The sequence below is a fragment of the Muntiacus reevesi genome, chromosome 8, assembly GCF_963930625.1.
Source record: "Muntiacus reevesi chromosome 8, mMunRee1.1, whole genome shotgun sequence".
Classification (NCBI taxonomy): Eukaryota; Metazoa; Chordata; class Mammalia; order Artiodactyla; family Cervidae; genus Muntiacus; species Muntiacus reevesi.
Window position 1 is genome coordinate 70,069,010 of NC_089256.1, and position 27,006 is coordinate 70,096,015.

At 34.8% G+C, this 27,006-nt stretch overlaps 1 protein-coding gene across 4 annotated transcripts in view; it reads right to left on the reverse strand.

The window, feature by feature from the left end:
- Positions 1-27,006, reverse strand: part of NAALADL2 (N-acetylated alpha-linked acidic dipeptidase like 2) — a 1,500,734-nt gene that overhangs the window by 1,433,909 nt on the left and 39,819 nt on the right. Inside the window, exon 2 of one of the 4 annotated variants that reach the window (XM_065942423.1) lies at positions 22,888-22,990. The exons of the other annotated variants lie outside the window; for them this stretch is intronic. The gene's annotated coding sequence lies outside the window, so the exon portion shown is untranslated. The remainder of the gene's footprint in view (positions 1-22,887; positions 22,991-27,006) is intronic. 4 annotated transcript variants of the gene reach the window in all.

The following is a 27,006-nucleotide window of genomic DNA, read 5'->3' on the forward strand; positions in this document are numbered from 1 at the left end:
TCATTTTAATTTTCCTAAAAAATGTTATTTAGTAACTAATAACAAATCAATTATATTAATAGCCAAACAAGTAAGAACGTAGATAAGCTCAATTAAATCCATGGGCATAAATGAATATTTGCATTCCATATTAGATTCCATATTGAGTTGGAAACTTTATATTACAGTTGATAATATACTGAAGATATTTTGCATATGGTTCTTCACATGACTATCTTTCTCATATGAAACTTATATACTGGTAATTATCATTATCTTGCTCATGATTATGATTAAGACAGTAGCATCTGAGTGCCTCCACAGCCATCAAATCTAGAAATAAAATATATCTTCAATTTTAAAATTATAATAGAAATGTAAAACTCAAAAATACAGATCATTATTTTATAAATGTAGTGGTGTGAAAAATTCATTATCTTAATAATCAGCAGCAGAAAAAAATTACTGATGTCTCAGGATAAAAACAGGACCAGAGGTTCTAGTACACTAGGTTCCAATAAGACAAAAACGATAGCTAAGCTTTGCACTAGTAATAATCAAAATTTCATAGGTGAGTGGGTAGAGAGAAGGAGAAAAGAAAAGAAGGACATCAGCAAGACAATTAGGTAGGCATAAGGCTGAAGGAAGTGGTAAAATAAAAATCTGATACTGGAATAATAAAAGGACTTTTAAAAACAGGGATGTCCTTTTATTATTCCGATGTCTCCTGTTTTATGTGAAACTGTTTGTATTCTACATTGCGATACTATCCCTACAAACTCACATAGTTAATGAAAGGAAATATCATGTGCCTTTTGTGAGTGAATTTTGTAAGCAAAGCTAAGTTTCACATCTGGGTAACACAGCAGAGAGTAAACTTAGTGGACACAAGATGACAAGAGGATCTCTAAAGTAAATTTTATTCAATAAAAATCAAGAGCCCATAGAAAACAATATGACAATACAAAACACCTCTCTCACCCCACCCCTACAGCTGACCTTCCCAATATTAAAAAATATCTTAAGGAATATTAAAATGTATATGAAATTGGAAACATGCTTATTAAAAACAAATAAAGTAATTAATTGTGTAGAATTGGACACCCATAAGTAAATAAGGAGATAAAGAAGCAGGTAGATGCTTGTAACAGAATGAACAATCTAGAAACAGATGGAGATGTATAGGATGTCAGCCTATCACTGGAATTCAGGTTTATATTCTGCCACCACACATCTTTGTTCAAAGAAATTGTAGGCTTCCACTTCAATGAAATAACAGAGTGAGACTTACATTATTACCTTAAATAACAAGAAACCTAGAATAAGCATATGAAAACACTGTTTTCAGACACTGCAGGACAAGTACCACTGGACTACGGCTTCTGAGAAAAGGGAAGCAAGACAGAGAAGCCTTGCGGCTGTCCAGTTTGTGTTTGGAGGCAGTTTCTAGGAGGCAGTTTGGAAGAAGCCAAAGAGACCGTGGCTGTCTCACTAGGTTGGGGAAATAGAGCCTGGAAGTTGGAAAGCTCAAGGCAGCTTGAATCACGAACAAGAATACCAAGGACACCACTACTGCACTGATAGAGGAAGCTCTAAATACCTGCACGGAGGTCTATTCCAGGAGTGAGGTGGCTACTGATCTGCCCTATGTGAGTAGATACCACTCAAAGCCAAGGAAAGAATTACTGGAAAACTGTAGAATAACACTACTCAGAGCTCACCGTGGGAGAAGGACTTCTACCATTTAGAATGGAGAGACAATCAAAGAATACCTGGGACATTTAGAAGAGACTCCAGTGGGTCATGCCTTAGTGAAGATAACAGAGGAAAGAAGGGCATATTCTCTACAAAAGAACAAAGATGAGAATAACAACCAACTTCTCATAAGAATCTGAAAGACAGAAGACAATGGCAGACACTTTAAAACACTGAAAGAAAACAACAAGAAAAAGAGAGAGTTCTTTGCCAGTACATAAGAAACATGAAAGAATATGAAAGTTTTGAAAGCAGAGGTGGTGGTGTTGGTAGTGGTGGTTTAGGTACTAAGTCATGTCCGACTCTTGGGATCCCATGGACTGTATGCAGCCTACCAGGCTACTCTGTCCATGGGATTCTCCAAGCAAGAATACTGGAGTGGGTTGCCATTTCCTTCTCCAAAAGTAGAGGTAAAATGATGTAAATGGGAATTTGCACAAGAGATAGAGTGTTATGAAAATGGTAAATACATGGTAACCATAGAGTATAAAATGGTAAATACATGGTAACCATAGAGTATAATATTTCTCATTTTAATCACTTTAGAGAATAATTGTTTTAAGGCAAAAATAAGTGCATCATTGTAAAATTTATAACAAATAGAGAGGTGAAATTATAAAAGCAAGAAAACAAGGAAGGGAGGGTGAAATGAAAGTGTGCTGTTAGACAATTCTTAACATTTTTACATTTAGTGGCATAACAGTATTTGATGGTGAACTGGTAAGTTAAAAATCATGTTGTAGGCTTTGGAGTAATCACTAAACAAATAAAACAAAAGGCCCAAGTGGGAATAATACTAAAAATAAAATGGAATCATAAAATATATTCACTCTATCTGAAAGAAAAAAAGGGGGAAAGTAAAAAATTAGAAAAAAAAAAAGAAAAAGAAAAGAAATATCAAGACAGTTGATTTAAACACAAACACAGGAACAAAAACAGAGACTATAAATGACTTGAACAATCTAAAAGGTAGAGCTCATATAAAAAACTATACACTATAGAACAAAATTACTTTAAATATGAAGGCATAAAGACTAAAAATAAAAAAGTAGGGAAGGAACTGGCATGCAAACACTACTCAGAAGAAAGCTTAAACAGCTGCATTAAGATCATAATAGAAGACTTGAGAGCAACGGATAATATCAGGGTAAAACTGATAAACTTCCAGATAGATCCCACCATTATCAGGAATGAAACCTGGATACCACTCAGACTATACACAAAGTAAAAGTTTAAGGAAAGACTATTAGGAATAATTAATGCCAATAAATTCAATAACAATGAAATTAAAAAAAAATTCTTTGAAAGATGTGATTAAACATGAAGTAAATAACCCTTATCAAAGATAAAAATTAAACTCAATTTTAAAACCTTTCCAAAAAAAAAATTTCAAGCCAAGATAACATCACTGGAACTTCCACCAAATATTTAAGTAAAAAAAAAAAATTCTTTCAGGAAATAGGAAGATGAGAGAACATTTCTCAACTCACATAATAAGGTAAACATCATCTTGATCCAAAACCAAGCAAGGACATTACAAGAAAGCAAAACTACAGATGAGTGTCTCTTATGATCTCTTAGACATGAAAACAATCCATAACAAATGGCTCAGATAGTAAAGAATCTGCCTCCACTGCAGTAGACGCGGATTCAATCCCTGGGTCAGAAAGATTCCTCTGAAGGGAATGGCTACCCTGGCGGGCTACAGACCATGGGGGTCACAAAGAATCGGACATGACTGAGCAACTAACACATTCACTTCACTTTCATATTTGAATTATTTATGTATAAAAATAAGATTTTTTTAAAGAACTGTTTACAATATAATTTCAAACTGAGCAAGAAAAAGTAAATTCGGAAGTTTTCTAGAAGTTTAAAAATGTGCTATAAGTGGTTATAGTAATTAGTGTCTGTACAAAATTCCATCAGCAATATTTTTTAAGCATCAGACTAAAATTCTAGGAAAATACCCTAAGGATTTCTTTTCCAAGTGAATATCATTTAAGGACCTAATAAACAGAGTCCCTCTGTTATACTTACCTCTACTGTTTTACATTACATTTCCAATATAATTTATACATTACATTGTATCTCAAAGAATCTGCCTGCAATGCAGGAGACCTGAGTTCGATCCTCAGGTTGGGAAGATCGCTTGGCAAAGGGAATGGTGACCCACTCCAGTATTCTTGCTTGGAGAATCCCATGGACAGAGGAGTTTGGTGGGGTCCGTAGGCTCCATTGGGTCACAAAGTGTCAGACACGACTGAGCAACTAACATCACTACACTACTATATCTTCAAAAGAAGATAACAGAGGCTTTCATCTTTTTCTTTGGAAATTATTTTCTTCCAGGTATTAAGAAAATAAAGTGGCATTATGACTTGCATCTTATTTGTGAAAGATAGATAACCTTGAGTATTAAACCTTCTCTAGCATTTTCTTGATCTTCACTAACCATGATCAAGGTAGCATAGTCTTATCTGCAAATTACTAAAAATAATCAGCTCTGAGAAGTGACCTTGGATGAAGCAGTATTAAATTGGCCAGGAGATTTTTTTGAGGCATCACTGTTATTAACTCACAATTTTTTCATTTCACTCTGCCACTGATGCTTGGCAGGTTATAATTTTTCATTTTTGCACTCGGATGAAACTCAGTGAAGTAGAGTTTATGGAGATAGTAGAGGAGAATTTTTACAAAGGGATTTTCCCCATCACTTCATAATATTAGGTTACAAAATGGATCTCTATTTGAGACAACTCACCAGCTGAAGCTACATAATCAGACTTTAAGATAACAGTAATGACCACACTATATTTTAAGTTTTTTTTTTTTAATGCTACATTTTGAATACAGAGTTGCTGTTATGACTAATTTACATACTTGGAAATATTTTGATTAGAGATGGCTTGGACTGTTTTTCTTTTCGACAACTTCATGCCTTCATGAGATGGTTTGACAGGGTTAGAGAAAAAGTCTGTGAAAATAGTACACACTTTTTCTTTATGGACTTCCCTGATAGCTCAGTTGGTAAAGAATCCACCAGCAATGCAGGAGACTCTGGTTCGATTCCTGGGTCAGGAAGGTCCACTGGAGAAGGGATAGGATAACCACTATTATAGGCTACCCACTCCAGTATTTTGGGGCTTCCCTTCTGGCTTAGCTGTTAAAGAACCCGCCTGCAATGCGGGAGACCTGGGTTCAGTCTCCTGGGCTGGAAAGATCCCTTGGAGAAGGGAAAAGCTACCCACTCCAGTATTCTGACCTGGAGAATTCCATGGCCTACAGTTAAAAAAAGAACAATAAAAGGTTCTTTAAACTCTAGAGTACTTCACCATTTTAAGAAGTTTCACACATTATTGCATATAATTCGATAATAAACCTTCTTCCTCTACCTTTGTATTGCCCCCCCTTCCTTGTCCCTTATACTGGTAATCACTACTTTGTTATCTATACTAGAAAACATTTCTTTATATAGAGATATCCAGTACATAGATTAGAAATAGATTTACACCACTACTAGTGAATGGAAAATTAGTCTCAGGTAGGTAGCACCTATTTTTGGTGCATTTTTCTTCCTTTATCTCCATAAGATTGGCCCCAATGCCAGCAATATAGCGATTATAACTTATATCCATACTTTCAGAGTCCCCTTTCAGCACGCTACTTACTAGTAGCTTATGGTAAACACAAAATCATTGTAAGTTGTCATTTCTTTCAGTAAAAGAGGGGAAAAAAGCTCATTTTAAAAATAAAAGATATATTATAATAGAGGGTACAGCAAGTCAAGAACAAATTTGAGTTTGGAAATATTCTCAGAAAAGGAGACAGGGTTTAAATAAGTAATGAGAGTAGAAACTTGGAAACCAGTCTCCTCTAGCTTGAAAAAACTAAGTGCCACTTGAGTCACTAAGTGATTAACCTTATCCTGATTTCACTATTAGCATTGAATTGCATCAAGGATAATGTCAAGTTGGGATACCAAACTAGGGACAACTTCTTGCTAGGAACAACATTAAGTGTTGTAACTTCCATAAATTTTCTAGGTATGTCATCCCCAGTGTATTATCCCCATATTATTTTAAAGAAAAATTAAAATTAAAATGCTGCTGCCCCCTCAGAGCATCTGACTTTGATATCTTGGATGTAATTGTGGAATAAAATATTTTACTCCTGTAAATAAAACTTGTGACCCCACAAGAGACTGAGACTTGCCCGTGAGAGTCCGGGAGTCTCCAGCAGAGACCCGGGTTGGCAGTGGCCTGCTGCGGGGCGGGGACATGACAGTGTAGTGGAGCAGTGCCAGCATGGAACAGTTTGAAGGATGTGCCATTATCTGCATTACCTCCACCAGAGTTTGGCCTCAGGTCAAACAACAGGGAGGGAACACAGCCCCGCCCATCAACAGAAAATTGGATGAAAGATATACTGAGCATGGCCCCACCCATCAGAACAAGACCCAGTTTCCCCCTCAGTCAGTCTCTCCCATCAGGAAGTTTCCAAGACCCTCTTATCCTTCTCCATCAAAGGGCAGACAGACTGAAAACCACAATCACAGAAAACTAACCAATCTGATCACATGGACCACAGTCTTGTCTAACTCAATGAGACTACCAGCCATGCCTTGTGGGGCCACCCAAGACAGATGGGTCATGGTGTAGAGTTCTGACAAAACGTGGTCCACTGGAGAAGGGAATGGCAAAACACTTCAGTATTCTTGTCTTGAGAATCCCATGAACAGCATGAAAAGGCAAAAAGAAAGGACACTGAAAGATAAACTCCCCAGGTTGGTAGGTGCCCAATATGCTACTGGAGATGAGTGCAGAAATAACTCCAGAAAGAATGAAGAGATGGAGCCAAAGCAAAAACAACACCCAGTTGTGAATTGGACTGTGATGGAAGTAAAGTCAGATGCTGTAAAGAGCAATATTGCATAGGAATCTGGAAGGTGAGATCCATGAATCAAGGCAAATTGGAAGTGGTCAAACAGGAGATGACAAGAGTGAACATCGACATTTTAGGAATCAATGAACTAAAGTGGACTAGAATGGGTGAATTTAATTCAGAAGACCATTATATCTACTACACTGTGGGCAGGAATCCCTTAGAAGAAATGGAGTAGCCATCATGGTCAACAAAAGAGTCTGAAATGCAGTATTTGCATGCAATCTCAAAAATGACTGAATGATCTCTGTTTGTTTCCAAGGCAAACCATTCATATCACAGTAATCCAAGTCTATGCCCCAACCAGTAATGCTGAAGAAGCTGAAGACCTACAAGATCTTTTAGAACTAACACCCAAAAAAGACGTCCTTTTCATTATAGGAAACTAGAATGCAAAAGTAGGAAGTCAAGAAACACCTGGAGTAACAGGCAAATTTGACCTTGGAGTACAGAATGAAGCAGGGCAAAGGCTAATAGAGTTTTGCCAAGAGAACACACTGGTCATAGCAAACACCCTCTTCCAACAACACAAGAGAAGACTCTACACATGGACATCACCAGATGGTCGACACCAAAATCAGATTGATTACATTCTTTGCAGCCAAAGATGGAGAAGCTCTATACAGTCAGCAAAAACAAGACCAGGAGATAACTGTGGCTCAGATAATGAACTCCTTATTGGCAAATTCAGATGTAAATTGAAGAAAGTAGGGAAAACCACTAGGCCATTCAGGTATGACCTAAATCAAACCGCTTATGATTATACAATGGAAGTGAGAAATAGATTCAAGGGATTAGATCTGATAGACAGAGTGCCTGAAGAACTAAGGATGGAGGTTCATGACATTGTACAGGAGGCAGTGATCAAGACCATCCCCAAGAAAAAGAAATGCAAAAAGGCAAAATGTCTGAGGATTGACAGATAGCTGAGAAAAGAAAAGACATGGAAGGCAAAGGAGAAAAGAAAAGATATACCCATTTCAATGCAGAGTTCCAAAGAATAGCAAGGGGAGATAAGAAAGCCTTTCTCAGTGATCAATGCAAAGAAGTAGAGGAAAACAATAGAATGGGAAGTACTAGAGATCTCTTCAAGAAAATTAAAGATACCAAACAAACATTTCATGCAAAAATGGACTCAATAAAGGACAGAAATGGTATGGACCTAACAGAAGCAGAAGATATTAAGAAGAGGTGGCAAGAAAACACAGAACTATACAAAAAAGATCTTCACGACCCAGATAATCCCAATGATGTGATCACAAACCTAGAGCCAGACATTCTGTAATGCAAAGTCAAGTAGGCCTTAGGAAGATCACTAAGAACAAAGCTAGTGGGTGTGATGGAATTCCAGTTGAGCTATTTCAAATCCTGAAAGATGATGCTATGAAAGTGCTTCACTCAATATGCCAGCAAATTTGGAAAACTCATCAGTGGCTACAGGACTGAAAAAGGTCAGAATTTATCCTAATCCCAAAGAATGCTCAAACTACTGCACAATTGCACTCATCTCACACGCTAGCGAAGTAATGCTCAAAATTTTCCAAGCCAGGCTTCAACAATACATGAACCATAAACTTCCAGATGTTCAAGCTGGATTTAGAAAAGGCAGAGGAACCAGTGATCAAATTGCCAACATTTGTTGGATCATCGATAAAGGAAGAGAGTTCCAGAAAAACATCTACTTCTGCTTTATTGAATATGCCAAAGCCTTTGACTGTGTGGATCACAATAAACTGGGGGAAATTCTTCAAGAGATGGAAATACCAGACCACCTGACCTGCCTCCTGAGAAATCTGTATTCAGGTCAAGAAGCAACACTTAGAACTGGACATGGAACAACAGATTGGTTCCAAATCGGGAAAGGAGTACGTCAAGGATGTATATTGTCACCCTGCTTATTTACTTTATATGTAGGTATTTCATGAGAAATCCCAGGCTGGATGAAGCACAAACTGGAATCAAGATTGACGGGAGAAATATCACAACCTCAGATATGCAAATGACACCACCCTTATGGCAGAAATTGAAAAACTGAAGAGCATTCACTTTGATGAAAGTGAAAGAGGAGAGTGAAAAAGTTGGCTTACGGCTCAACATTCAGAAAACTAAGGTCATGGCATCCGGTCCCATCACTTAACTGCAAACAGATGGGGAAACAATGGAAACAGTGACAGACTTTATTTTGGGGGGCTCCAAAATCACTGCAGATGGTGACTGTAGCCATGAAATTAAAAGATGCTTGCTCCTTGGAAGAAAAGTAATGACCAACCTAGACAGCATATTAAAAAGCAGAGACAATACTTTGCCAACAAAGGTCCGTCTAGTCAAGGCTGTGGTTTTTCCAGTGGTCATGTATGGATGTGAGAGTTGGACTATAAAGAAAGTTGAACACTGAAGAATTGATGCTTTTGAACTGTGGTGTTGGAGAAGACTCTTGAGAGTCCCTTGGACTGCAAAGAGATCCAACGAGTCCATCCTAAAGGAAATCAGTACTGAATATTCATTGGAAGGACTGATGGTGAAGCTGAAACTGCAATAATTTGGCCACCTGATGTGAAGAACTGATTCATTTGAAAAGACCCTGATGCTGGGAAAGACTGAAGGCGGAAGGAGAAGGGGACAACAGAGGATGAGATGGTTGGGTGGCATCACTGACTCAATGGACATGATTTTGAGTAAGCTCCAGGATTTGGTGATGGACAGGGAAGCCTGGCATGCTGCAGTCCATGGGGTCACAAAGAGTCGGACATGACTGAGTGACTGAACTGAAGTAAATAAAAGTGACAATTACACTGTTCAACCACAGAAAATTATGAATACTTCATAATACAACTTTGATATCAATAGGACTTTGATTTTTTTTGTCCAACTGCTGCCAAAGTATGTAAATTGACAGGATAGCTGCATCATAAAGGAATTATTTTGAGTGACTATAGTACTTAGATTTGCACAGATTGGATAGTTTTGCAGCTTAGAGTAAGTAACATTTTGTTTTAACTGAAGTTCCAGAATAATAGGCAGAAATGAAATTACCAAGGCAAAGAAGGGTCTTCTAAACTTTTTAAAAGGAATATGGGCAAAAATGATAACTCATATATCATCTTTTTATTAATCTGTATCCTATACATCACACACTACAGTTTAAAGAAATATGATTAAGATAGTTTTTTTAATACACATAATAAAAGCAAAACAAGAAAGATATAAAACACTTTTAAACATAATATAGTATTCAAATGAATTTTTAGAGTCTCAAAGTATTTTTCTGTTATAAATACTAAATTAATAACAAATAGACTGTAAGCCAACATATTTATTTTTTGGGGACCAGGAAAGTCCCATTTGAACCAAAAGGTGGAATAGTTTGGTTTGTTCCTCTACAAAAACTGGTAATATGGAAAAAGCAAGTTAGCTCAGATTTGCTATGCATTAAGGAAGCAGCATTTGGTGCAGAAGCTACAGAGAAACTTAGCATTAAAATTTCCAACTTTTCAGAAATACTACCAAGAGTCATTATGTGTAAAAGAAATTCAGTGTATGGCTGAGTCCCTTTTCTGAAACCATCACAACACTGTTAATCAGTTATACCCCAATTCAAAACAAAAAGTTAAAAAACAAAAATCAGAAAAAGGGTAGGGGATGAGGATTCGGAAATCATACAGTTTGCAACTTCAGACTGGATGGGATGTAGTTAAATTTCTCACAACTATCTCATAATATTTACTATTATAAAACTTAAAAAAAAAAATACTCACCTTGAAAGTAGGAAGGAGGAGTTTGGAGACAAGAGGGAGATAGACAGTGAGAAATGTGGCAACTGCACAAAGGAGAAACTTGGAAAAACTGGAGGAATTTAAAGGTATTCAGGAATGTTTTACCACTGTGAAACATTCCCATGAAACGGCAGTGACATAAACATTAATCATCAATTAAAAAAAAAGAAATTCAATAAAATGTTTATCACTTCCAAAGTTTCATTTGTTTAAAATTGTATTATTAAAATAGCATTTCTAGTATTAAGTATAAATCTCAGCCACCCATTTAAGGTTTAAATAGTCAAATTATTAAATTAAGATTCAAAGAAGGCATTTTGAAGGACAATAAATATCATCAGTAAAAATATAGAATTTGGACAATTACATTTTTTAATCAATAAGGTAAATGAGCCAAATCACCAAAAATAAACAGTCTGTCTCTTAAGACAAATGTTTATTTGGTAACTTCTTTTTTTGTCTTTTGTTTTGATCATTAAGATAATAAAACAGAAAATATAAATAGGTAATTTATGGTTAGGTGTTCTCAAAAAAAAGAAAACACACACACACGTCAAGAACTACATGAAGTATCTGGAAAATACTCATGAAAATGCAGAAACATAGCAGACATTTCTGGTCCTGAGGCATGCTGCCTGGGAGCTGGACACACAGGTCTCACATCCCATATATGCTTTCACTGCTCTGCAACCTTTGTCTTCAACTTCTGAGGGTCTGACTAAGCAGAGTCAAGAGCTCCTTCCTATTTCCCTTGCTTCTGAATTGACCATCCTATCTTTCTTGCTCTGTCAGCGTTTTCCGAACATACAAAAAATACCAAGACTATTTTTTATTCACATCAAGTTTGTTATATTTGCCTCAGAAAAATATTTAGAAAAGTTTAACATGTCACTCAAAAGTTGTAAAAGGTTTTCTCTCTCCAATTAACAGGTTCCCCCATTCAAAACTGTAAAACATAAATAATTGCCAATAATTAACATTAAACATAAAAATGATTGACTAATGAAAGCTATAGTTGAGAAAAAAAAAGCTTTGAGATAATTTAATGACCACAAATAATGTGTATCAAAACACTATATCAGTTTGCAATATCATAAAATATCTATTAAATGAATATGCTACTGTTCAAGGGGTAGAAGTACTTTAGTCAGTTAGGATACCAGGATAATCTTGAGCATTTAAAAAATTTTTGTGAAGAATTACAAGAATGTAAATTTTATATCAATTAAAACCATTATGTTTTATAACAAAAATAATAAATATTAATTTAGACCAATGTTCTTTAAGCATAGTAAATGTGAAATTTAGATTGTATATACTTTGTAAACAGATAATGCATTTCAGTTAACAGGAGCTTTCATGTTGGCATGGGAAAGGGATGGAAGGGAAAACACGGATCTTAACCACACATAATAGTCTTCTGCTCTGCTCCAGAGGAGAAATGAGTAACTTTCCCTCAAGCTTCTCTGATTTTCTTCTTAACCTATTAAACATAAAAGTAAACAAAGAAAAAAAACCTGAGATCATAAGGTATGTCTTATATGAGCAATCTCTAATTTAAAAATGTAATGATACCTTTTAAAACAAAAAATAAAATTAAAACTAAATTAAGTAAAACAGATGAAAGAACAAAGAATAGAAATCAATAAAGCATAAAATAGAAGAAATCAATGAAATAAAAAATTATTTTAAAAAATCAGAAAAAAATAAATGAACTTCTAGCCAGACTGATTAGAAAAAAAAAAGAGAGAGAGAGAGAAGATAAAAATTACCAAACTTTTGACCAGTAGAATCTAACAATATATAATGATCAAGTGAGATTTAACCATTTATCTCAAGATAAAATGGGATAAAATAAAATCCCAAGAATGCAAGTTTGGATTAACATTCAAACAGTAACTAATATAATTTACTATATTAGTAAATTGAAAGAAAAAAAAAGACCATTTCAATGAATGTAGAAAAATCATTTGATTGGGAAGGAAGAATTAAAACTGTGTTAGCAAATTATCTTATGGAATATGATCACCTATATAGATAATCCAATGGAATCTACCAAAAAATGCTACTAGAAATAAATTAGTTTACTAAGCAGTGAAATCCAACACTGATACACAATCCATGAAAATTAATTGTATTTCTGCATAATAACAATGAATTATCAAAAAATTCAAATTTAGAAAAAATGCATTTAAAAGCAGATAAAAACATGAAATATTTAGGGGTAAATCTGACAAACTCTGTGCAAGACTTGAAGTCAAAACCACAAAACACGCTGAAAGAAATTAACTATATATGTAAATAGAGAGACATAATTTGTTCACATGTCAGAGGATGCAATCGTGTTAAGATGTCATTTCTCCCCAAACTGATACAAAGATCAAAAACATCCCAAACAAAATCCCAGCAGAGATTTGAAAATTAATTCTAAAAGTCAAGCAGAAGTGCAAAGAATCTAGAATAATCAAAATTACTGTGTGTGCCATTTCTAGGGCTAACTCTACTAGGTTAAAAGACTTCTTATACAGTTAGCAATCTAAAAAGAGGAAGAGTGAAGGCTAAGAGGCAAAAAGATTAACAGAAAAAAACAGGCTTTCCAAAAAGAGACATATATGGACAACCGATTTTTTACAAAGGAATAAAGACAATTGGGTGGGAAAAGGATTGTCTTTTTAACAACTGATGCTGCAACAACTGAAAATCAATATGCAAACAAAAGAAAAAGAAAGTTGATCCATGCTGTAATCTATATGTAAAATTACTCACAGTGGATCACAGATCTAAATTTTTAAAACTTAAAACTTTTAGAGTAATACACAGAAGAAAACCTTTGGGAGCTTGGTTTATGCAAAGATTTCTTAGTATGATAGTGAAAAAGCAAAACCCATAAAAAAAGAACAAAATGGCAAATTCAATTTCATCAAATTAAAAACTTAAACTATTCAAAAAGCACTGTTAAAGAGAATGAAAAGACATATCACAGATTAGGAAAATGATTTGTAAATCACATATTTGACAAACAATTTGTACCTAGAATGTATAAAGAGCCCTTGCATCTAAACAATATAAAGAACTCTCAAGACTCAATAAAAACTAAAAGATCTGTATAAACACATCATCAGAGAATATATATGGTTCAGTTCAGTTGGTGCTCAACATCATTAGTCATTAGAGAAATGCACATTAAAACTACAAAGATATACCACCATACCGCTATTAGAATGGCTGAAATTAAAAACCCTGACCACAGAAAATTTTCACAACAATGTTGTAGACCCAGAAATCTCATGCACTGCTGATTGGAATGTAAATGAAACTACTACTTTGGAAAACAATTTGATAGTTTTTTAAAAGGTGAAACATGTATCTACCACACAGCCCAGCCCAGCCATTCCACAGTCCAGCCCAGTCATTCCACAGCTGGAAAACAGGTTGATAGTTTTTTAAAAGGTGAAACATGTATCTACCACACAGTCCAGCCCAGCCATTCCACAGCCCAGACATTTCCCCAAGAGAAATAAAAGCATAGGTCCATATACAGTCTTGTAATGATGTTCATAACCACTTTATTTGAAAAAGCCAAAAACCAGAAAACCCCAACAGTTCAATAAGGGACAAAGTAAACAAATTGTAGCATATCCATACAATGAAATGTTAGTTAACAAAAAAGGAAATAAACTATTAATACAACAACATGAACACACTTAGTCTAGATCTTACTGCCAATAACCTCACGCTTAACTTCTTGTAGTATTCTAGCCCTTGAGGAGTTCCACAGGAATTACAGAAGTTATGATGGCAAAGAGGAATAGTTATGGAAGTATTCTAATATAATTTGGGTTCAGAGTTATTTAATTATTCTACTATTGCAGCATCCATCAGAATAATAGAACCGTAAGTGCTCTCATCAAGGCCAAGGATAGCAATAAGCTGAGATGGAAATTAGACTTTAACAGTTATAACTGAGGATACTTAAAAGATAAATAATTCCAACACAGTATTGAACAGATCTCAGCATAAATACATAAATGGATGAATAATCCTTTTCTTTACCCAATTCTACATTAGGAGAAAATCCTCTGTGTTCAATCTAGACAAAGGGAACATGAACCCCTAGATCAAGTTTATGATCTTGCAAATAGCCAAGAAATGAGTCAAATACATTATCAATACCTATGTCAACAACACAGCCAAAGTGCTAATGGAAATTGTTTTTTCTCATTGGCATATTCAGTGCTTCAGAGGGCCCAATGTATTCATAAACCATCAAATGAGATTTCAGGGTAGTAGATAAAGTATGTGCATGAACTGAACTGAGCAATATTGATGGATGCCTAATGAGGTTATGGAACAAATCAACAGATCTGGCCTGCTGCCTGTTCATTAGCCATCCTAGAAGAGCCTGAGGGGACCCACCTAAAACCAAAAGAAAGCATCACTGGAGTTCAAGATCATGAGTATCATACAATCAGAAAAATTTTACAGCCAGAAGGGCTCTAAGGAACCATGTAGTTCAGTGTCCACAAGTCTGTACATCATTGTTGTTCTTCAGTGATTCCATGAACTTCTTGAAATTGTATGCAAAATTGCATGTATACATGCCCAAGAGCCACTGATCTAGTTCAATCATTTCATTTACTGGATGAGGAAACAGCTCCATTGAAACTGGATCACAACTCACTAGTACTATATTGGAGATAGCATCTTGAGTTCCCGATGTTTGTTTTTGCTATCACAAGCTGTCTTCTATTAAAGTATTTACAGTCTTAACTGCAGTAGAAAAAGACAGACAGCTAGAATCCCTAATCTCTGCTTCCCTAAAAGATTTAATGTCTTCTGTGTAATCACTCAATAAGCTCTCCATGAGTTCATTTATACTGCCCTTTCTTTTCAACACGCCAAATATAACCTGTGTGATGTCTGTGTTCTGGAAACCTTTTCAATTGAAACAATATCTGACATAAGTAGCTCATGCCCTAGTGATATCTCAGAGACCAAAAGTAAATCTGCCAGAATACATAAAGGAGAAAATAGAGAATATAATTTTGGCTGAGAGGAACAAATTCAATCCTGCTTCACATGAAAACAGTCAGTACAGGTGAGTCAGAATCTCAGAAGGCTGCAGACAGAGAGGAGAGATGTTAGGGCACAAGTGATGCCTTCCTTTTTTGGCAGGTAAGGGCTCAGAGTGAGATAACTTGGTTTATCAAAGTGTGGCTTTACTAGTAACTACATTGGTGAAAACAGGATACATTAGCAGGCCGGAAGCTCCAAGCTCAACCTCCTGGAGAACATCAAGGGAATATTTTTTTTTCCTACTTCTCTGAATTTCTCTTCTTTTGTTCTTTTATAAATGGAACATATTGTCAACTGAAACTGAGAAGTGAATCAGGTCTCTGTTAAAACACCAATGGAAATACAAGAATTCCAGACTGTATCATTTATCTTTTCAGTTAATAGGATATTAATCAAATACTATGAACTCTAGGAAAAGGATTTGATTAAAAGTCCCATGTTTCTTTCCTTAGATAGAAAGTTCTGTGCAAAAAATTAAAAATTTTTTAAACTAAAAAGGTTTTGAGACTGTAAGTGTGCAAGAACAAGGCTACATATTCATTTATACTGTCTTATATATAAAGAACAAATGTTTGTTAAAAAATTGAATTGGTGTATAAATCATCTACCAAATTATCACCTTGTGTGTTAGTTGCTCAGTCATGTCCGACTCTGCAATCCCACAGACTTGTAGCCTGCCAGGCTTCTATGTCCATTGAACACTCCAAGCTAGAATACTGCAGTGGGGTGGCATTCTCTTCTCCAGGGGATCTTCCCCACCCAGGGAATGAGCCCAAGTTTCCTGTATATGTGATTCTTTACTGTCTGAGACACCAGAGAAGCCCAAAATGATCATCCTCATCATTTCCAAAGGAGAAAGAATCCTTGCTCAAGAACAGCTCCCCTTATGAATGCACTAAGGCTATTTTTTTAAATTGGCTTTCCTTGAGCAATGCTCTATAAATTTCAATCAACATTTTAGTTTTTCCAAAATGGCTCTCATTTTACAAATAGATGCCAGTACTTTTATATGTTCAATAAATTAAGATTTTCTCTCAGCATTGCTGTTATAAAAGAAATGATACCTCTCTGGTAAGATATTTTGGCTAATGAATAAGAATCTCTCATTAAATTAATAGCACTATTAGATTCACTTTCAGATGGCTTAGCAGTGGTCTTTGGGGTTTGCTGACTAGGGCAAGTAGCCATTAAACATGAATTTGTACAAAGTAAATCTCCATCTCAAATCTAAACAAACTGTTTTCTCTTAATAAACCTGCTTCTTTCTCTATATTGATTATTATGATTAGGAGCATTATAATTTTTTATCTAGTGTAATACTTTAAAAATTGACTAATTTTTTAAAAATTGGAAGTCTTTAACTATAAGGATTCATGTATTCAGTCGTGTCCGACTCTTTGTGACCCTATGGATTTTAGCCCACTAGGCTCCTCTATCCACGGACTTCTCCAGGCAAGAATACTAGAGTAGATCGCCATTTCCTTCTCCAGGGGATCTTCCCAATCCAGGGATCAAAACCGAGTCTTCTGAATTGTCAGTCAGATTCTTTACCAATGAGTCACTTGTTGTTCCCAAAAGCACTTGTTGAAAATAATTACAAGGCAGTTGTCTTAGGCAGTGAATAAGAGTGGCAAACAAACAAATTTTATGATTTGTTTAGGTGTTCACCTCTACCACTGGAATCTCTTCAAGGGCAAATATTATACCAAACAAATGTTTGTTCCCACAGATCCTATTAAAATGCTTAAGATACAGTGAGTATACATGTCAGCTGAGGTAATTCGTTAAGTGAATGAAAAGATATGGAAGAACTAAGATCCCTCTTCTGTTGGATGTGTAACTGGTTCAATCATATGAATCTTTTTTCCTTTTTTACATATTAGAACTTTCAGAATATACTTGTTCCCACATCCTTAGATACAATTAAATAAAATTGATTTCTAAGGCTGCCATTAAAAAAGAACCACGCTGAATGACTTCAACAACAGAAGTTTATTTCCTCACAGTTTTGGAAGCTGCAAGTCTGAGATCAAGACCCAGCAGGGCTGGTTCCTCCTGAGGCCTGTGTAGGAGAATCTGTTAGAGGTGTCTCTCCATGGCTTTTGATGACAGTATTCACTCTGTGCTTTTACAGGGTCTTCCCTCTGTCCATGTCTATGACCAAATCTCTTTTTTATAACAATATTAGTGATATTAGATTAGGGCCAACTCTAATGACCTCATTTTAATCTAACCACCTCTGTAAAGACCCTATTTCCAAATGAGGTCACATTCCGAGATCCTGGCAGTTATGACTTCAACATGATTTTTTAGGGACACACAATTCAAACTATAACATCTATCCTAGCTCACAGAAAAAGAGTGTGTTATGGTTATGTTTTTCAGTCTTTTCAGAATATTTCTAAACAATGAGTCAGATTTTTCAGGATATTTTCTATTCCCTTTAAAACATTTTATGAAGAAAAAAATCCCTAAGGTCTGTAGCAGTGGTTTTGAAATCCAGTTGTTACATCAAAGTCAGCACTAGAGCTGAAGCAAGAACAACTGAAGTAATTTTGTTCCTGGCTCAGACATTAAACATTGAATCTGCCCTGGGCAAAGGCCTTAACTAATCTGAGCTTCCGTTCTTCACCTGCAAAAGGAAGTGTTTAGGCTGAATCCCTCTGCAATTCCACAAGCCCAAAGACTCTGATTCTACCTTGTCTTATTTTGCCACAGCAATTGGCACTGTTGGAGGTGACTTGGAAATAACACAAGAGTCCTTATTTAATGAAGAGATTAATATAAATTCAGTCAAGTTTTGAAATGTTTGCACAGCTGAAGACCATGAACCTCCCAGACTTCTCAGACAAATTCCATCCATTCTCTGAGGACAAAGTGCCTTTGGAATTGTAAATGCACACAGATGTTGCTTTCAGCACAAAAAAATACCTATGGTAGGTATGGCTCATGGCAGTGCCTTAAGCTACTCCAAAGTAATTTGCATCAAGATTGAGTATTACAGCTATCTTCATTTTCTCAAAAATTAGTCCTAGAAAAATAGAACCTATCACAACAGGTTATAGGATTTAGTTACATATTAATTTATAAAAATTATCTTGGATTCTATGATATAATTCAAAGCAACTTAGAAAATGGTGACCAGGTATCCTAAAATATAAATTTTTAAAGTATCTATTTTTAAAAAACACCAAAAGACAACAGAATCAAGACAAAGAAATCTTTATTGACAGGAAAAACAAGTATGCATTTGAATAAGAATCCATTTCTTTCGATAAAAGTACTTTTATAAATTTCATACAGAGTATACTGATCGAGAAGGAAATGGCAACCCACTCCAGTGTTCTTGCCTGGAGAATCCCAGGAATGGAGGAGCCTGGTGGGCTTCTGTCTATGGGGTCACACAGAGTCGGACACGACTGAAGCAACTTAGCAGCAGCAGCAGCATAGTGATCAAAAGATTTGCGGAAAATGTGTTGAAAGAGAATGACTCATATGAACATTGCCTTTGAGAAATAATCGTGGGATATTACAACACAAGACTATAGGATATGTTAGGACAATTTGAGACAATATCAACGCTGGGGAAAATATGCACCAATACTTCAGAAGATTTTTTAGAACACAGGAATTCCTTAAAAGCAACATCTACTTAAATTATCTGCTGAGACTAATTCTTGAGGATACCAGACATATATTAAACTGTCATTAATTTACTTAAGCATATAATAGACATTGGAGAGAAACAACCTGACTTCAAAAAGCAACTGTCTCAATACCTAACACTTGACAATAATAATAGTGACAAATTGTTTAAAAAGTACTACCAAAATGAAACTTTTAAGAAAAGTATAGTGTTTGGGGGCTTTTTTTTTTTATAACTATGCTAATAAACATCTTGAGTCTAAGAAGGTGCTTTGATTACCTGAAGCTTCTAAGATTTATAAATTTCACTGCAGTTCTGGATAACCAAAAGGTATCATAGAGTGTGGGGCAGATGGCTATAAAATCATGGCCCATAGTTACAATATTTACTAATTAATATAGTGGTGAAAAGCGATACAGGGCTGAAAAAAGAACACCAGCAATATTAATACAGGTTACGGTGATCTGAGGTTCATGATGTACTTTCTGAGAGTATACTGGTCACCCAAAATTGATAAAGTAATTCTTCCATTGAAGCAACATCCCATTCTACAAGTAATTTCTTACAAGATACTGAGTGTCTCAATGATCTTATATGGTTGATTCACTTCTTAGGGCTGTGTGTGCACAGAAAAGGGTTTATTCATTCTGGCTGGCAATAGCTCTGGAAAATATAGGTACTACTTTATATACCTATAACATACATGAAAAGTAAATATCTCTCCTTTTCCTCCCAGGATGAAAGCCTCACTGCAAATTTTAATTAAGATCAGAAGCGGCACTATATATTTTATGGGTGAGTCTAAAGTATGAAGAGATTAAATGGCCAGCTTATTTTGCTAATCATGTAATAGAAATTCACCAACTCCCACTTCAATTAATAATACACCCAAAAAAGGCTCTCAAAGCTGTGTTTTCTGAATTAAAGGCTCTTACCACCTGTGGGATAGGAGCTGAACTTCCCCCTACTTATTTAGTTCACTCCACTATTTTCACTTCATCTAAGCTTTCCTTCCTTTTACTCTCCACATGTTTTGGAAATAACAAGGCTGACCCTTTTCTCTAAACTTGAAACTAGGAGTTCCTGACTTTAAAATAATCCTGACTTTTAAAACTTTAAAAACGATCATTGTTGAGATATAATTCACATACAATAAAATTCACCCATTTGAAATGTCTGATCCAACGGTTACTATATCCACAATGTTGTATGTTAATCACCACAAACAAATTTAAAACAGTTTTATCCTTCCTAAAAGAAATCCCATACTTAAGTCACTCCCATTTCCCTCTCTCCCACTGCTAGGAAATCAATAATCTACTTTGTCTGTATCGATTTACCAATTCTGGACCTTTCATATAAAAGGAATCACACAGTATATGGTCTTTGTGACTGGCTTCTTTGACTTATCATGTTTTCAAAGTTCAATTACATAGTAGAATGTATCAATACTTCATTCCTTTATTGCAAAATAATATTCTACTGTATAAATATAGCATATTTTATTTATCCATGCATCAGCTGATGAATAATTGGATTTCTTGCACATTGAGGCTATTATTAAAAATCATCCTATGAACATTCATGTACATGTCTTCACGTGGTCAGACATGATCCTGTTTATCCTGGATATATAACTAGCAGTGGAATTCCTGAGTCATATAGAAAATCTATGTTTAACAATTTAAGGAAGAGCCAAAATATTTTCAAAACAGTTGTACCAGTTCATATTCCCTTCATCAACATATGATGGTTCTAATTTTTCTATATCCTCACCAACATATACCATTATCTGAATCATAGCAGAGGATATAAAGTGGTGTATTATTGTGGCTATGACTAGCATTTTTCTAATGTGTAATAATAAACCTACTTTCATGTGTTTATTGCCCATTTGCCTGTCTTCTTTGGAGAAATGTCTGTTCAGATTCTTTTCCCATTTTTGATTGACAGATACAATGTGGCAATGAAATGCTGAAACTCTATCCACATCAGTATCACTAACAAAGTTGATATTGGACTAGGAGGGGAAAGACTGAAACCTCAAAGGTAGGCAATTGTACCAAGTATTTCTGACATCATGTCATGACCAAAGTCAAGTAAGTGGCTGTGATTTTATGGTTCATATAGCTTGAAGATGTAAGGAGCAGCCCCAAAAGGTGAAGTGGGGTGCCTATAGTTGTGAATGGCAGGAACTAAGCTGGATATGAGAACCAGTTCCTAGTAGGTTGGTTCAGAATAGGGTTCTGAATCAAGAAATGAAGGAGGAAACTAAGTCAGGTGGACAAAGCAAATGTGACAAAAGGGAAGTGCCATGAGATTGTAAAGAAATGTACTAAGAATTTATCCCAGATACTGTAGATGTGAAGTTGAGAGTAGTCTGTACTCTTAGGTTAGAAAGAGGCTTTTTACATACTTTATCCTTATAAAGGTCTGGTTTATGAATTTGTAAAGATTTAGGCAACATATTGATGCCTAGAACTAAGTAGCATTACTGAATCTTGCTGTACCCCAAATACTCTCCCAATTGCTTTACATATATTATTTCACCTAATTCTCATGAGTACCATAGGAGGTTAATCCAATTATATTAATAAAAGAGGTGACAAAACTAAGATTTTTAGAAGGTTAAGTATCTTATGTAAGTCACACAGCTATAAAACAGCTGAGTTTAGATTTAAAACCAGATCTAGCTAACTCCAAATTATGTGGTCTTTGATTATAATACTGAAGATGAAGAAAAACTGCATTTGGATCAAGCTTAGTATTTTATTTAAAATAATAAAAAGTGGTATATGGCTTGGATGCTACAAGTTAATAGGGTTTGTAATCTTCATTGGTTATTAGTATTGCCATCACATTAATCAGCTATATATGAAACTTTTGAGCTATCTGTGATTTCTTCTTCTACCAACATATCACTTCTATCTGACACCCATTTTCCATTCCACTCTCATAGATCTGTTATTTCAGGTCATCATACTTGATAACTGCAGTATCTTTCTACCTGTTAACTGTCCTTATATAAATCCAGGTGATTCACTACTATAAAACTAATTCTTAAATATAGTTCAGATCACAGCATATCTACACTCAAAAATATTTAATACTCTCCTCTCGTATCCACCAAATCAAATAGAGCTAACTGACCTTTACATTTCTGGACTCCATAATATACCCACGACTTCCCATTCCAGCCTAGACATCTTAGCTGCCTACAGCTAAATGTACCACTTACTATTGTTGAAAACTACTCTATGTTTCCAAACTTAATTCATCTATTTATTCTTTTCTCTGGCATGGAATGCCTCCCCTATGTCTGCCTATTGAAATTCAATCCATCTCAAATGCCACATCTTCCAGGAAAACTATCCCAATTCCCTCAACATAATTCCTTCCTCTTTTAATTACATTTTTTGTGTAGCTCATGTAACTCTAGATTACTGTATTTTCGTGGATTCACTTAATCTCCCTTTCTAGACATGAAATTCTCTGAAAGCAAAGCTTGTGTATTACTCTTGTTTGAATTCCAAAACACTCAGCAGATGTTTTGAAATTATGGCCATTAAAAATAGTCATTGGATTATTTTATTAAAGTTGGAAAAATATAGTGCTGCATTAGGCAGAACTATTTTGGTTGCAAATCCATCTAATTTAGACCCAAAGAGAATTGCTTCGGGCTCATATGAACAAATTATGGAAAAGGAAAACTACCTTGCCATAGACATGGCCACTAGCGGTGTCCCGGTTTCTATCCTCTAAGCTTCAGCACGAGAGAGAAAGGAATCTTCTGCAACACTCACCTCGACACCTGCACCTGTTTTAAAAATACCAGAAAAAAGTTTCTGACTGCCCAGCTTAATTCACTGATTCACTGAACTTTTGCCAGTAGTCAAAGCTGAGCATAAGAAGGTAGCAGCGCCCATTGAAGACATCATGGATAAAGTAAGGAATCATGTATGTGTGTGTGTGTTAGAGTGCTTTCTCAGAAAATGAGAGAAGGGATATGATATAAACAAATATTTAATGTCCATTATAAGTAGTGAAAGGTTTCAGTGATAATAACTGATAACCATTGCATAGTTGACAAAAAAAAAGGAGAAAAGGAAAATTTTAGTCTATCTATATAAACAGAATTTAGAACATATGGTATCATTTGTTTTCCCACTCTTATTATTGTTCTTTCTTCAACATTCCTAAGTTGGCAGGTTCAGATTTTGCATAGTTTATGTAGAAGTAAGGCTGTGTATAACTGTTGATAAATTTCCCAGATTGATATAAAAAAGAAAAAGACTGCTTATCTTGGCTGTTTGGGAATCCAGTATTCCATGATGGTTAAAACAGTGTTACTGAATATAAATTTTAGCCTTTCTCATGAAAATTAACTTTTTTACTTTCTGACATCATATTTCTCTCTTCTACTTTTATTGTTGGAAATATATATATTTATACATTTTTTTCATTTATCTCAAGAGTATCATATACACATGACAGCAAGAATCATAGTCTCAAATAACCATTAGTATAATTACCAGAAACAGCATTAATGAATGGGAAATAAGGTGATCTGAGAAGTGTGTACTCTTGAAATGGGCAGCTGGTATGCTGCTCCAGCCGATTGTTCCATTGAGTGAAGGCAGATGAGTGTTGTTGAATCAGGTGGTTCCTTATACCAAAAAATGTCAGAAAGTCAGGGTTATATATGAAACCTCTTGATTCCTATATGTGAGCCACCAACTCATATTTTCAAATGCTTTACATACCTGACAGAGCAAATCTGCAGGTAAAATCTAACCTGCTAATTTTTTCTTCTGTTAGATAGGTTCAACAAGTGCTCATTGAATGAATGCTTATATACAAAACTAATGATCTGAAAATCAAATCATGGTTTTCTATTAATTAGAGTTCAGTTGTAGAGACTACTTTCTCCAGAAGAAAATGTTGGCACCAGTTCATTAAAATGTTGTTTAAATTTTAACTTTTATAGGAGAATCATTCTTTTGTTAATGGGAGGCATAGGTAAATATAATCCTAAAAATTATCTCTCAAGAAATTAGTCAGATGGATGATCAATTCACTCTTGTAGATGCTTTTCATATGCTATTAAAAGGATAACATAGCTAGCATTTATTGGTATTCTTGTTTATTTCTTCCTACTTAAGTATCACGAAGTTTAAATGTTTAAATTGCTCAATTTAATCCTTTTCATGAAGACATTTAAAACTGCTTTCAGCCATACTGATATCTCTTTCTTTGAATTTCTGTAGCCCTTATTTGTTGTATATTTTCAAGTTTCAAGGAGTTTCTTGACTATAGAAGTGAAATATCTATACAGTGAAGCAATGGAAAGAACAATAAGCTTGCTATTAGGAGATCCAGTCAGATTCAAATTCATTAATTGTGGGACCTTGAGAAAAGAGAGAAAAATGGCCTGCTATGTACTTCAGCAAAAACTCTTCAGCAGTGGTCAACTGAGACAGGGAGACAACAGAGGGAAATCAGGCATTTAGCTGTCCAAGCAACTGTCAACTCCTGTTAAAGAAAGGAGATAGATATGAGAACCAGAAGGGCAGTACTGATAAAACCTACTATGAACAGATGTTGGGAGAAAGGAAGAAAAGAATAAAAATAAATGCCAAGATATGTGAGTAAAAGATATTTTATCATTTAAAAAGTTATACTTAAAAAATAATGTGGAGTACTTAGAGAAAAAAAAAATAATAATATGACCTGGGTTCTATATATATGCAAAATTAAATCTATGACAAAAAGCCAAAATAAAATGAGAGAAGTGGAAATATACTAGAAAATAAAAGGAAGATGAAAGGAAACTTACTCCTAAAGTTAAGAAGAGAAATATAAGATATTTTTTAAAATCACACTATAAACTTGAAAAGGACAATGTCTGAGGTGAAAACTATGTCGGATCAATTTATTAGCAAATTACATGACTGAGGGAAAAGGACTAGTGAATCTGAAAACAAAGCAATGAAAACTATGCAAAAAGAAACAAGAAACGGAACCAAAAAGACTAAAGATGAGGATGGGAAAAGAAGAAGGCATTGTGCAGAATATAACATATGTATAAGTAAAACATATAACAATAACAGCATGAAAATGGAGGAAAAAACAGCAGAATACTACTGTAAAATTCTGACACCATATATAAGTGGTATAATATCACTTGAAGGTAGACTCATAAGTTAAAAAATGTATGCCATAAATTCTAAAACAAGCACTAAAATTAAAAAAAAAAAAGAATTATAGCTAATAATCAGCCAACAATTGAGATAGTATAAAATAATAATTTTAAAAGTATTCAATCTAAAAGAAGGAAATAAATGAGGGAAGAAGATCAAAATAAGGATGGAATCAACAGAAAATGAATAGCGAGATGATAGAACTCAGCATATCAATACAATATGTAATTATTTTTAAACACTATAATAAGAAGGCAGAATTATACAACTGAATTTAAAGAAAACAGCAAGATCCAACTGTTCACTGCTTACATGAACTATATAAGAATCAAATAGGCTAAATGTAAATTGATGAAAAATATACACTATGTTAATTCTAGCTGAAAGAAAACTGTAGTGGGTATATTAATATCAGAAAATTAGATTTCAGAGCAAAGAATAATACTAGAGATAAGGGATTTTTATGATAAAGGGGTTAACTTCTAATCAAGAAAACATAATATTCCTAAAGATTTATGCATCTTAGTAAGGCAGTATCAACACATACAAGGTAAAAATTAATAGACCTTGAGAAGAAATAAATAAGTCTATAATTATAGTCAGAGATTAATGACAGAGCAGAAAACAACAAAACATATAAAAAATAATGAAAATCAATTAAATAAGAGGCTGAGTCTTTGAGAAAAATCAAAACAATTGATGAACATCTAAAATGATGACAAAAAAAAAGGAGATTCTATACGAATTAAGAGTATTATTAGACAAAATGGAAATCCTAACAAGAAGATAGCAACTACCATTTTTCTTGCTCATTCAATAAAAATGGAAAACTCTGTATAGACTTAAATCTATTAAAAATATTGAATCTGTAGTTACAAACTTCTTTCACAAAAAAGACCAAAGAGTGAAAGTGCAAATCGCTCAGTCATGTCCAACTCTTTGCGACCCCATTGACTATGGAATTCTCCAGGCCAGAATATTGGAATGGAAAGCCATTCCCTTCTCTAGGTGATCTTCCCAACCCAAGGATAGAACCCAGGTCTCCCGCAGTGCAGGCATATTCTTTACCAGTTGAGCTACTAGGGAACATCAAAAAAGACCTATATAAATTGAGAGAAAAATCCATCTTTATGTATAAGATGACTCAATATTGTCACGATGTCAGTTTTTTCCTACTTGATCTGTAGAATCAGTCCCAAACAAACTTCCATCAATGTATTTTATGAACATTAACAAACTGATTCTAAAATTTTTATGGAGAGGGAAAGGACACAGAATAGCCAAGACAATATTGAAGGAGAGGAACAGAGTTGGAGGACTGACACTATCCAACTTCAAAACTTACCATAAAGCTAGAAAGACAGTGTGGTTTTGATAAAAGAGCAGACAAATGCATCAATGGGACAAAATACAGAGCCCATAAATAGACCCAGAGGAACTAAAGAACCTCTTGATGAAAGTGAAAGAGGAAAGTGAAAGAGCTGGCTTAAAATTCAACATTCAAAAAAATGAAGATCATGGCATCCAGTCCCATCACTTCACGGCAAATAGATGGGGAAACAGTGGGAACAATGACAGACTTTATTTTCTTGGGCTCCAAAATCACAGATGGTGACTGGACCCATGAAATTAA